The following is a 15,135-nucleotide window of genomic DNA, read 5'->3' on the forward strand; positions in this document are numbered from 1 at the left end:
CGAACTCCATCTCTGCTCTCTTTCTCGATCACTTCTCTCTCTATATATCACATCTCTCTCTAATCTCTCCCCCCTCCCTGTTTGTTCTATACCCTCTGTTTTCCGTTTTCTTCCCCTTATTTTACAGGTGAGTTCCGGCCGGTTATTCCAGCGAGCCCTTGATTCGTCTTTGTGCACCTTTATATATATATGTGTGTATATTCGTGTATATGTGTGTGTGGTGCTGTGTGTGCTATTGTGTTGTGTTTGTGTAAGGTGTTGTGTGTGTGTGTGTGGAGGTGGAGGCGGCAACGCCGCCTGTGGCCTTGTTTTTGCTTCGTTCAGTTCTGTTAGCGCGTTTGGCGCGTGTGCTTGTGTTGGTTGACTGAATTTTTCATTAATTTTTAATTCCTATTTCTGCAAGGAATAATTTTTTTAAAGACTTCATGAAGTAAATTATTCGTGCGGGAAAAATGATTTTTAATAATCGGCGAAGTTTATTTGGAAACCCGAAGAATTTTCGGGGACCAATAATTTTGCCGTGCGGACGATGGACGGTGATGAATTGATTTTGAGTCCTAATTTTATAAAATAAATAAAATGATTTGTATGATTGGTTTTGTTACGTAAATAATTATGAATTATGGAAATTATGTTGTGACGTGAATTGTGGATTGTTGTGAATTTGGACGTCGATGATGATTGACGGGTAGGCTTATAAACAAAAAAGTTGTTGTCAAAATTTTCTAAAAATTTATTTTAAATAAGTTCACTCAATAGTCTATTTGGCTAGTTTATTTGCACATATATAAGCCACGTACTATATAATTCAAAACATTTTACCCTTATGTGAATACAAATTACGTGATTATGTGTATAATCGTTATACAAGTCGGATTATCGAATTGGGTTATTAGGATTCGAGGATATCAAGCATGTCGGTATAACTAATTAGGGTATTCTGTCACTGTAGATCCTGGTCGAGTTTCACAAGGACTAAAGTCAGCGTGAAAGCTACCTAGGGTTTTTGTAAAGTGTTGCAAGGCAAGTACCCCTGACCATTCTTTTATGGTTCAGTACGTATGAATAGACTATTGTTTCAAACCTGTTTTGGGGAAAAGTAACTTGAAAAGGTACCTATCTCGAATGGAAATGATTTGTGAACCAGTTTTACGTGTGCTGTTAAAATGAATGATTTTGAAATGAGATAGGTACAAGTATTTTGAAAACTGGATAAAACGATCAGATATGGGATACATAGGGGGCCAGAGTGGCCTAGTGAGGTTGCGTAAGAGGCTAATTCGGTTGTGCACATTACATAACCGATTAGTCCAGGAGGTTAGAGACCTGCCTAGTCTCTGAGTTCCGGAACAGGTTTGTGGGATGGCAGTTGGAGCCGTCTGGTGTCGATAACCTGATCAACTGTCTTCACATATCCGTTACGTATCTGAATTGGCTTTGTGATTCCCATGAGGGAATAAGTGATTGATACAGTTGATTAATAAATGCGAATAGCATGCTAAAATTGGACTCTAGTACTTACACAACATACAATTATGTTTGTTTTGTTAAGAGCATGCTAGTCAGTGATATCCAGTTACTGAAGGGTTTCGAGCATATAAACGCAACGGAAATAGTAATGAAAAATGTGAAAAATCAAAATTTTTGAAACCCACCACAGGATCCATGCGAAAAATACATATTTAATTCGTAGATCAAATTGTTTACCTTAAGAAGCTTTATAAATTGGTTGACTAATGGAGATTCAAAGCTTGTTCAATCACCACGCATCCCGCTCTCGCGATCTACGCTCTATCGGTATTCACACGAATGCTTGAACGCAAGAATTGAATGTGTACTAGCACAAAATCGTTTCTTCATGCCCTCTCCATCTTCTCCCTTGGTGGCTAGGGTTTTAGTAAAAGTCTTGCATACAAAATCAGCCACACAAGAGATATTATATAGAGAGTATAATAAGAATTATAACTCTTAACTAATTAGGAGTTATTATTAATTCGACCTATTTATATAATAATTAAGTCACACTTAATTATTTAACAAATGAATTTCATAATTCATATTAGTAAATTTGAATATCAATATATATCTAATTAATTAAGTCATACTTAATTAATATTATAAATAATTCGAATTACTTTAATATAATTTTAATTTAATTTAAATTAAATAAACCTTCAAGCATTCTTTGTGTGTGACCCTATAGGTTATTATTACATTGGCAACGAATTTTAAATCTAATTTAAAATCATAAACAATGACCGACATCTAGTAATACATCATTGCTACCCCAGTAATAATAATTCAATCAGTGATCGACTTAACCTTTCGTGAATAATGTACAATGTCATATAATCCCTTTAACCAAATATTATAGATTAAACTAGAGGCATGTAATGTGTCGTCCTCATCATAGTTTAATCCAAATTTCCTTGATCAATGAGTAGATTATCATATCAAATCAACATTTGAGCGTGGCCACGCATTTTATAGTCTAGCTCACACAGGAGGCCAATAATATCACTCATAAAATAGGAGGGTTAAATCCCATCTAGATCATTCATATTTCTCATATGATTCATAATATACCCAATGTCCACTTTAATCATTACCCGGTCAAGGATAACTTTTAATGAAATCAATGTATATTAATTCTCGTATAAAAATATAATGACTTCAGGTCTAAGGACCATTACATCATTATCAATGTGAGAATTACTTATGACACAACAGGCATGTAGAATCTCACACCGGGTCTGTCTAGCACCATGTACATATACATATGCTTGTGTCTTTGAATTTAATATCACTATACCTATGATAAATGAGATGCGATCATCAGTCAACAAACACACCAGTCTTAATGTATTATTATTGTCCCCTAATAATAATACTGGAACAGGGACCTATAGGAATATTGATACTATTCTCATAATCTCATTTCTAAGTCACGTACTTAGAGATATAAAATTACATATCATATTCCAAGAAAATTTATTAATCTAATACTTATATTACTGTAAATTAAGAATTAATAAATTATAAAGGGAATAATCGATAGAACATAAACATTAATAATCCAAATGTCTTAAACTAAAACATCATAGTATTGTCTCTAGGGCACAAACACTAACAATCTCCCACCTACACTAGAGCCAATCACCCATGTATCTAATACTCATAGAACTAGTATAACAATCTTGTTTCTGCTGCGACAAAGCCTTAGTCAGTGGGTCTGCAACACTATCATTACTATGTACTTTACATTTATATCTCCTTGATCATTAATCTCATTAACAAGGGATATTGTTTAAGAACATGCCTAAATAGTCTCCTTGGCCATTTTAAAAGTATAAATATATTCGGCTTTCATTATAGAATCATCAATGTTCTTGCTGTGAACCATTTCAGCTAACATAACTTATATTTAGACAAAACACAAACCAGACATAGACACATAATCATCCTTGTCTATCCATAAATTAGGTTAAGAAACTAGTATCAATGTAACCCTTTACAACCAGTTCCCTATCTTCTCCATACACCAAAAATAAATCTTTAGTCCTATTTAAGTACATAAGAATATTCTTGAAATTATCCAGCGACCTTCACCTGGATTAGACTGGTATCTGCTCGTCATGCTCAAAGCATACGAAATATCAGGATAAATACATATAATTATACACTTTAGAGAACCAATTGCTAAAGCATATGGAGCTTTCTCAAATGGCCCTTATCATCTAATGATTTAGGGGCAATTATCTTTTGAGATCACTATCACATAAGATATCGAAATATATCATTTCTTTATCTCCTGCATCCTAAAATGATGCAATATTTTATCAATATATGTACTCCTACTAGGTCGATTAATCTTTTCAATCTATCTCTATAGATCTTGATCCCTAATGTATAGGTAGCATCGCCTAAGTCTTTTACCAAGAAACTATTTCTCAACCAAGTCTTAACAGCCTGTAGAGAAGGTATGCCATTCCAAATTTGTTATATGTCATCTATATATAATACTAGGAATGTCACATGGCTTCCACTAACCTTCTTGTAAACACATGGTTCATCTTCATTTTGAATAAAGCCAAACTCTTTGATCGTTTTATCAAAATGAATATTCATTCTCCTTAAGGCTTGCTTCAATCTATAAATAGATAGAAGCAACTTACAAACTATCTTAGAAAACTTTGGATCGACAAAACCCTCAGGTTGTATCATATATACATCTTCTTCAAGGCTCCCATAGAAGAAAGCAATTTTGACATCCATTTGCCAAATCTCATAGTCAAAGTAAGCAACTATTGCTAACAAAATCCTGATGGACTTGACCATAGTAACTGGTGAAAAAGTCTCATCATAGTCTATACCATGAATTTGGTTGAAACTTTTTTGCCACTAGTCGCGTTTTATAGGTCTGTACTTTACCATCCATGTCAGTTTTCTTCTTGAAAACCCACTTGCACCCTATAGGTTTTACCCCTTCGAGTGGATCAACTAAAGTCAATACTTTATTTTGATATATGGATTCCATCTCGTATTTCATGGCCTCTAGCCATCTCTCGAAGTCTGGACTGTTCATAGCATCTTGGTAGGTGAGAGGCTTATCATTATCCGTAACCATCACATCACCATCTTGAGTCAAAATAAATTCATAATTTCTCCCGGACTCATGGTGAATCCTACTAGATCTACGAATAACCTGTGTTTCTTGGACATGATTACTTTCAACATTTTGATGTACATCCTAATCTTATTCCAACTCTGGTTCAATGTTATCATGTGGTTCTCGATTTTCATCAATATGTATTATCCTCCCACTGATTTTCTTAGAAAGTAGTTCTCCCTCAAGAAATACAGCGGCCCGAGCAACAAATAGTTTATTCTCAGAAGGATTATAAAAAATGTACCCTAGTCTCACTTGGGTATCCCACAAAATAGCATCTATCTAATTTTGGTCCAAGCTTGTCAGAGGCTAAACGTTTTACAAACGCTTCACATCCCCAAATTTTCATAAATGACATGCTATGACATTTATCACTTTATATCTCATACGGAGTATTTTGAACTGCTTTATTTGGAACTTGGTTAAGTGTATATGCAGCCGTTTCTAGAGTATAACCCTAGAAACTGAATGGAAGATCCGCTTGACTCATCATCGATCGCATTATGTCCAACAAGGTATGATTTCTCCTCTCAGAATCTCTATTCCATTGAGATTTTCCAGAAGGAGTAAGTTATGATACACTATCACACTCCTTCAAGAAACTCTTGAAATTGAGGTTTAAGTATTCTCCTCCACGATCTGATCGTAAAACTTTTATACTTTTCCCTTGTTTGTTTTTCTACTTCGGCCTTATATTTTTTGAACATTTCAAAAGAATCGGATTTGTTCTTCATAAGAACCACATATCCATATCTACTAAAATTATCAGTAAATGTTATGAAGTAGTATAAGCCACCCCTTGCCATCATACGCATTCGACCATATACATCATTATGTATAAGTCATAATCGTTCGGTGGCCTTTTCACTGATCAGGTAAAAGAATCTTTAGTCATTTTGCCAATGAGACAAAGTTAACATCTTCCGTATAATTCAAAATCAAACTTGTCCAAGTATCCATCTATATGTAACTCATAAATGCATTTCTCATTAATATGGCTTAACGACAATGGTAGAGGTAATGTTTGATTTGGGTCATCTTAGAACATATAAATTGTTAACTAATTGTGCAACATTATAGGCCTTATCATTAAAATAGAATAAACAACTATTGTTTATTTAATTAAAATGAAAACCTTTCTCGTCCTGACAAGAAACTGATTTAATGTATCCCCTAAAGGCAAGCACGTAATAAAAATTTATCAAGTTCTCAATCTCTCCTATATGGGAAAAATTAGGTATCGAGTTCCTTCAACTAGAGCAACAACCTTTGCTCCAATTCTAACCCGATACCTGAAGCTTGACCATTTCTAGTCTTCTTCTTTAGATCTTCCAAACAAGCTCGATAATTTAACTTCCAATCATCCAGTTATTTCCTCAGAAATGACAATCATCTCATTTAGCAACACCACTATCAGGCTTCAAAAGCCCTTTAGGATTGGACTTTGGTTTGGCACCGAATAAGATCAAATCTTCACCTTGCCTGTCCACTTTCCTTTCCCATTTGTATTCCATGTGTACATCATCAATATGGACGTAATTCATGCATTTACCTTTTTATTTTCAGCAGTTCTAAACATGCTTAACAACTCAGTGAGTGTTCTGTTTATCTCATTCTTTTTATTCTTAACAAACTAAAAATATAAGTTGTTCAAAGATTGTTTGATCAAATCAAGCTGTCTCGAAAACTTTGTTTAATTAGTTTTAATTTTATTTCGGAAATTTTAGAAACTATTTTGATAAATTTTAGAGTTATTTCAATAATTGATCGAGTTTTATTTACTCACATCTTGCTTGTTAAATTAACAAATTTCGATACAATTCGGCTTATCAGGATAATTACTTCGCTTATCACTATTATTTCTTCTTTATCTCTTCATTCTTCTCTCCCCTGTGCCATTTTCTCTCTTCTTGCGCGTCTCTCTCTCTCTCTCTCTCTCTCTCTCTCTCTCTCTCGATTCGCTCTTGCTTTCTAATCTCTCTCCCTCTCGATTTCTCTCCTCCTTCCTGTCTTTATCTCGCTGTTCTCTCTCCGGTAAATTACTATACTGTTTTGATTTCATTTATTCCATCCGCCGCCCTTCGCTTTCTCCGGTGAGGTGGTGGCGCGTGGAAGGCTGTCCTCGACTGTGTTTTGCGTGCATATATACGTGCTCTGTGTGTGTAATCGTGTGTGTGTATAATCGTGTCTGTGTATCTATAAATCGTGTGTATGTGTGTGTGTATAAATTATGTGTATGTGTGTGTATGTTAATGTGTGTGTGTTGGTTATGTGTGTGTTGCAGTAGTGGTGGGGCAGTGTTGCCGCCTGGGCTACCTGTTTTTCCGATCGTGTTTTTGTTCTTCTGTTGTTTTTCAGCGCGTGAGGGACGTGGGATGGTTGATTCGATTCTTAATATTATTTTATTAATTTCTGTAGGTTTTAATTGATTTGGATTTCGTGAAATAAAATATAATTTTGTGCGGAAATTTTAGTTAATCGGTGAAATTTATTTGGAAACCCGAATAATATCGGGCACCAATAAATTTTACCACCGTCGGCGATGAGCCTCGGCGAGCCGACGGTGGACTGTGATGATATAATCTGAGTCCTACGAATAAAAACATAAAAATACAGATAATAATTAATAGTTAGTAATGGAGTTTGTATCGGTGGTTGGGATTTGCGGAATATGAATTGTTTGTTGTTGGGATTTGCGGAATATGGATTGTTTGTTGTTGTGATTGACGTCGATTTGATTTCGACGGGTTAGTCCGATAAATAAAGGAAACACTGCCCGATTTCCGAGAAATCAAATAACTGAAATACAGGAACATAACCTATAATTATCGAAGACGTCGAACGAGGATATATAAATATATTATATGAAACCTAATTACATGTTGAGATAAAATATCTTATAAATAATCGATCACCCTATTTTTCAAAATAACGAGTATATGAACTTTCTGAAAATAAATACCGAACCAAATTTCGAAGATGTAAACCTTGATTGTTATGTGTATTCCAATAATACATATAAATATGAGTCGGGTTATGAAATCATATGGGTAGAAGTGATAATGATATTATGTTAAGTTTAAATGATTATCTGAATTAGGGTATTTCGACCATGAAGGTCCTAGTTGGAAGACCCGGGGATTGACATCGGACTAAGAATGGCCTAGTGGTTAGTCATCGAGCTTAGAAAGGTTCCAATCGAAGGACCTGAGTGTTGGAATTGTATTCAAGATAAGTTAGTGGTTAAACAATAAAGTCGAACGTCCAAGTCGGTCTGAAATCAACCAATAATAGTGGTTAAAGCTCATCAAGGCAAGTATTCCTAAACTTTCTCATAATATACTGCAAATACTTCATTCCTATTCTAAGTCTCAGTTAACTGTTTTATATTTCGTTGTAATTACTCTTAATAATGCAAGTCCCTTTCATTATTGTTCATATATTATCGATCGATTTCTTGAGCAAATAACTAATATCTCGGGTTATTTGGAAATCCTAAATCGGGATGTTTTGAAATCAAGTAATTTGATATTAAAATACTCTATGGACTGGATGGTTACAATGAGGGTCAGTGATGGAATGGACCCTAAGGGCCAGAGATGGCTGGACCCTTAATTACGGAGGTCATAGTGCCTAGGTACCTTATATGTTGGTGGGTCTATACAGATGGGTATAGATCCGCACTATACCCTGACTGATCAGCAGGTTATAGTGCATATGTTGGTTTTAGTGTCCAGTCTAATTTATTGTTGATCGCTGTTAACAGCATTCTCTCTCGGAAAGTGTTATGATTACAAAACCGGACAAAACCCTGATTTAGGAAATGAATCTGGGAACTACTCGTCACTTTTGATTTATAATTGAAGACTAGTAACGGGCAATGTTTATTCACTCAACTACTTCCAATAGATATAAATGTTTATAAATTATTTAAAAAAAAATCCGGAAAATTTCCATTGTTATTGATACTTGGAAATCAGTTAGGTATTTGCTGGGCAGTTTTGGCTCACTCATGCTTTGTAAATTCTTATTTCTTTTAGAACAAATGAGGATAAAAGTGAATAGCTTCTAATAGACAGTAGAAGTTAGAAAGATCTCAGCTGCAAGCGGATGAAGATGTTAGAAAAATAAGACAAGAGAATTAGTACAAAGGTATTTAAACTTGTATTTCAGTTGTTGTAAATTTTAGAAGGTTAGATTCTTGTTTAATACCATAACATGTAAACAATCCGGAGTTAAGGGGTCATTGTATATTATTTTATATTATGTAAAGATTATTTGGTGACACCAAATCTTGATCCCGGAGTTGAGCTGTAACATAATAGGTGATGAATATGATTTAAGTTGGAATAAGAATCATAAAAGAAGATGTAATTGCGTTAGAAACTGATTAGAAAAAAAAAGTTATGAAATCTTTATATAGTTGGCTTTCTTTAAATATATATATATATATTAAAACCATTAGAGCCCATAAAAGAAGAGCCCATAAGAAAACATAATGGGTGCCTATATGTTAAATTAACCGTAATATAATACTGAAGCAAATTGGTGATTGTTATTGAGAGGCGCACGGAGAACATAGCATAGATTGAAAAACAGAGACGAGAGAGATTGTCTTCCAGATCAGTATTTTATTATTTTCTCTGTATTACTATATAATGTATATATTTGAATGATGCATAATAGTATGATTTATGTGGTTCTTTTTCTTATACCATACTCGTATGCATGGCTGGGTTAAGTTAATAATTAAGACTATTTAAATAAATATGTTGTGTACATGGTGTGTGAGGGTATTATCCTCTGGGTTCTAGTTTTTATATGAAGCCATGAATATATAATGCCTGCAATCTCTATTCTAGCATGTTTACTAATATTATGATCTTTATTGGTGATTTATGAGTTTTTATTATTTTAACCAAAAAAAATCATGAGTTCATTAGTTACCTAAGAAGTTGTAATTTTAATTAATTACATGATAACATGCTCCATTTGTAGTAGTAAAGTTATTGAATAAAATATGATTTCTAATTAATTTGAATACTATATGTTGGTGTTACGTATAATAATAATTTGTAAAAATTTTGGGTCCTTGTACATACTAATATGCATTATTCTTAATTTTATAATTAAATATTATATTTGTAACGATATAAGTAGTGATGTATTTTACTTGACTTATTTTCTGACTAGATTCCAAACTACATACTTATATAATTATTTTTAATTAATTAGCATAGTCGGTGCTTTGTGAAATTTGTACGTGGGTACAAAAAAAATATTGAGGATATTATTCTGACTGATGGTGTCAAAATTAATAATTTAACTTATACTTAAAAGCTGTGAGATTCTAGATTAATATGAACTTTATTTTATAGTTAATTTTGAATTAATTAGAAAAGCATATTTTTGAACTAATAAGATGAAAATAGGCTATTCAATTATATATTGGTTGCTTACCTTTGCTTTTGCTTTGACATGTACATGACATTCAAATTCACGGTCAATCTTGTATCCAGGAATGTAGGTGTTAGTTTAATTATTATTTTAATATAATGGTCCCTTCCCGTAGACTAGAATAGAAGTACGTATTTTCCAATTGATTCGATTAACCTGTACTAAAATTGTGGTGATAATAGGCCGTAACAATGTCCATCGAGGTTAGTAATTGGATTAAGAAAAATTAATTTAAATATTTTATTAGTAGCAATGTGTTATGGATAAAAAGCTAAGGTTATTATTTGCTATATTTATTACTAAGACTCGGGAGCTCAAGGCCTTTAATGACTGCTCTCGTGTATCGTAGCTTAATTCTGCCTTTACGAGATACCTACGTATCTCTGTGAATTAGAGAATCAAGCCAAAAAACGTAGTTCTGATTGGTGGGGGTGAGACCCGTTATATAGATGTTGGGAGTCCTTGAATTGGACTTTGGAGTCCTATATAGTAGGAAACTGATTCCTTATCCTTTTAGGTCCCCTTGAGGCTAATCTCTAAGGATTTATATCCTTATCGGGACTCTTTTCAACATCTGATTTTTCCCTTATTAATTAATTACGAAATTAATTAATAATCAGGGCTTTTGGGCCTTTTTTATTCCATCAGGCCTGATCTGGTCCATCAGGCTTAACCTTTCTGGTCTGAGTATCATATATCTTTTTATTGAGCCTAGCAGCCCACAGCTTGTACAATTAATGCAGTATTTAATTATACAATCATAATTTATTTATCCCTATCATTTGCCTCCCAACTTTTGGGAAACATTGATTAGGTTTCGCAGAAGTTAAGTCTATTCGTTCCCTTATAGGGTTTCGTTTTTCCGTAAAGTGTGGAGCGACCTACACATTTACAATGAATTTTTCCTTTTAATCAGGAATTATCTTAATTTCCAGGAATTTTTCCCTTATTTCCGGGATTTTTCCCTAATTTTCTGGGATTTTTCCTAATTTTCTGGGATTTTTCCCTAATTTTCTGGGATTTTCCCTAATTTTCTGGGATTTTCCCTAATTTTCTGGGTTTTATCCTTAATTTTCTGTATTTTTCCCTAATTTCCTGGGATTTATCCTTAATTTTCTGGATTTTTCCCTAATTTTCTGGGTTTTATCCTTAATTTCTGGATTTTTCCCTAATTTCCTGGGATTTATCCTTAATTTTCTGGATTTTTCCCTAATTTTCTGGGATTTATACTTAATTTCTGGATTTTTCCCTAATTTCCTGGGATTTATCCTTAATTTTCTGGATTTTTCCCTAATTTTCTGAAAATATTAGTATTTTTCAGAAATTATTTAAGGAATTTCCTTATTTTTCTGTAATTTTCCAGGAATTTTTCCCTCCCTTTTTCTTCTTTTTTCTTCCTTTTCTCTTTTTTTATGCAGATTTCGACCAGGAATCCATTCGACCAGGATCCTGGTCGAATTAACCTTCATATTGCCCTGATCGACAGGATTTCAGGTAGGATGGTTTCGATCAGGAATCCTGGTCGAATTTCGGCCAGGATTTTTCCTTTTTTTTTTTTTTCGAGCAGGGAATTTTCGGTCAGGATTTTGGGTCAGAATTCCTTGTTTTGACCGAATTAGCCACCTTTTGTTGCCCAGGTCGACGTAAGTTCGGGCAGGATCCATTCGACCAGGATCTTGCCTTGCTTTCTGGTCGACAGTTTTTCTGGTCGACAGTTTTTCTGGTTTATTCATTCTCGATCAGAATTCTGACCATTTCGGTCAGGAACTAATATTTTGACCGATTTAAGTATCATTTCGTGCCTTGATCGAAGCAATTTCGACCTCCAGTATTTCGATCAGGATTTCCTCATGATTCCTCGTCGAATTGGGTCATATTCCTGATCTTTTTATCCACTTTTCCCTGGGCTTTATTTTTGGGCCACCTTCACTTAGCTGGGCCTTTATTCTTTGGGCCCATTATGACTGGATTTTGGGTTATGGGCTGTTAACCTTAAATATCTGGGCCCTTTTCTGGGCTTTTGTTTTTATTGGGCCCATATTTATTCAACTGGGCTTTTATTTTAAGCCCAAGCTCCAAATCTTTCTGGATTTTTCTGGATTCTTCCAGATTCTTCAAAAAACGCAAGTTTTCTTCTGATTTTTGCTAGAATTCTCTTGAATTTTCCAGGAATTTCCTGGATAATTCCAGAACCTTCCAACTTTTGGGCCCAAATGGGCTTTTTAAGGCCCATTACCCACTTTCTCTTCCTATATATAGGTGGGGGGAGTGTGCATTCACTTCACACTCTTCACTCTTCACCTTAAACTTTCTAAACTTCTCCTCTCTCAAATCCCCTCCTTTAGCTTTCCAGGTCTTTTCCAGTCTTTACTAAATGGCTGACAAGAGTTCCGAGAGGGCGGCCAAGATAGCCTCGGCTTCAAAACGAGGTAAGGATATCGAGATCCGCTCTTCGTATATGTCTTTAATTGATATGATTAACACTAGGGGGGATGAATATCCCTCCACTGCACATCTCGACTCTTTTAATCATTGTAATACTTGGCACAACATAGATTTCAATAAACTAAATACTCGCTATAACGTCCTTCCTCCTCTTAGATTAGTTCCAGTCTCTGGTGGTGACTGTACTTGCCACTGGAGACCCGACACTCTCTTCATTTACACAGATGCCCTTAATGCTGGGCTTAGGTTTCCTTTTCACCCTTTTATTCCTCATCTTTTGGCTTATTTACAAATCAACCCGTGTCAGCTTCCTCCAAACGCCTGGAGGAACATTCTATGTTTTATGGTCTGTTGTCTTAAGGAGGGCTTTCCTCTTTCTGTAGCTGTTTTTAGGAAGGTCTTTCAGTGTTATAATAGTTCTTCCAGTATCTGTGGCTGGGTCTATGTCAAGCAAAGGCCCAAAAGCAAACATATCTTTAACAGCGCCTCTATTCCTGATAATAATCAAAATTGGAGGAATAGTTTCGTTGGGTTACGTTGGGAGAATGGTGACTGGGGCACACTTTTTCGATCTTCCTTCGGGAAGGTCAGTGATGGTAGCCTCAAATCCATTCACCTAACTCCTAAAGAAACTATTATCTATAATGGGCTTACTCAGGATGATGGCACTACCACCAGCTGGACTCTCTTAGAGGAGTTTTCCCTGATTCATGTGGGACTATCCTCTGTTTCTCAACAGGGTATTTTTCTTCCCTTCTCAACTTTATTTCATTTCATGCATTATTAACATCACTCATTTTGTCTTTTGCTTTGTTTCGCAGCTGCCAAGGAGATTAACGAGGACAATGTTCCTCTGGTTAAAGAGACTGCTAGGATGAAGAAAGCTCGGCTCGCAGGCCTTGACACCCGGGGAAAGGCGACAGAGCCTATCTTCTTGAGAAAGCAAAAAAGAGCCTATGGGGGAGGCTTCAACTGAAGGAGTTGGGGGCAATAGTGCTCCTATCACTGCTGCTGCCCCTACTGCTACTGCCACAGGCGCCTTCCAGCCTCTCTGGGGATTCCGCCGAGGGGACACCGTGGTTGGTTCCACGAAACATGCTTGGGATTGGTCCTACCATAGCGTGACTCCAAAGGACTTTACTGATGTGGTGGCCACCCCTGACCTTGAGAGGATTAAGCTCATGGGAGCCCAATCTCTGGCTTCGGTATGCCTTCTCTCTTTTGAACTTATCTTTCATTCTTGTAGCATTTTCTTGCCTTATACTTCGTTGATTGCTTTGTTTCATTCTAACGCCTATTTTCAAGGCGCCGTGAGGCAAGCCGAGTCATGGAAGCGGGCTTCTGATAAGGCCGATAATGCCCTCAGGAGGCAACAGAAGAAGTATGCTACCCTGGAGAAGAAGCTCAAGCGCAAGGAGGAAGAACTCGGAGAGTCTAACGCCGAGCTGGTGGTGCTTCGGGCGGAGAAGGATAAAGCTATAGACAACTATCTGGACTCGGAGGAGTTTGCCCAATCCATGAGGATTAGGGATGATTCAGTCTTTCCCGGGTTTTTTAGGACTGGTTGGGACACGGCCCTTGGGACCGTGAACGAGGCTTGTCCTGATATTAACCCGGCGGACTATATCTGCCCTGATGACGAGGCTTTGCTACAGAGGTTTTGTACCCGAGTAGTTGTCTCGGACCATGTTCCTCAGGATCCACTCCTTCCTCCTCCCGAGTCTTCTTCCAGACCTGCTGAGGACGACAGCTCTTCCTCCTCCTCCGAGACGACAGAGACATCCAGCGAGAGTGGAGAGGACGATGATATGGATGTCGAGGGTACCTCAGCTCCTTAGAGCTTTTTCAGCCCTGCATGGCTTGTTTTTTTTTATCCTATTTTCGAGACTTTATTTATCGAACTTTTGTAATATCTATCAGATCTATTTCATTTATCACCTTCTATGCTTGCATCCATGCATTTGATTTTTATTTGTTAGGCCACAAACATACTTTGAAGAACTCATGAATTTCGTAAAATTGTCTGGGATTCGTCCCTTACACAAGTAATAATAAACTTCGTAATAAAACTAAAACATATAAATCCTAAGCAAGCAAAGCTTCAAGGTGCTTTTCAACCTACTCGCCATCCTGATGAGTGAGAATCGTATCCGGCTGCCCTACACATAGTAAACCTTCAGGTTTTGTGCATGCCAAGTTCTCGGGACTTCAAATCCATCCATAGTCTCTAGCTTGTAGGTTCCTCTACCTTGAACACTCTTGACTCTGTACGGCCCTTCCCAATTCGGGGCAAGCTTCCCTTTTTGTCCTATACCAGATGCTTCTATCTTCCTCATGACTAGATCGCCTTGTTTAAAAAACCTTTCTTTAACCCTTAGGTTGTAGTAGAATGAAGCCTTTTTCTGATATTCTACTATCTTTGCATGTGCCTTATCTCGCACTTCATCGATCAGATCCAGGGCTAACCTCTGCCCTTCCTCATTTTCTTCTGCGTTGAAAGCCTGAATCCTTGGAGAGGAATGTGATATCTCCACGGGAACTACTGCTTCTGCCCCATATGCCAA

The sequence above is a fragment of the Apium graveolens genome, chromosome 4 (genome assembly GCF_009905375.1).
Source record: "Apium graveolens cultivar Ventura chromosome 4, ASM990537v1, whole genome shotgun sequence".
Lineage (NCBI taxonomy): Eukaryota > Viridiplantae > Streptophyta > Magnoliopsida > Apiales > Apiaceae > Apium > Apium graveolens.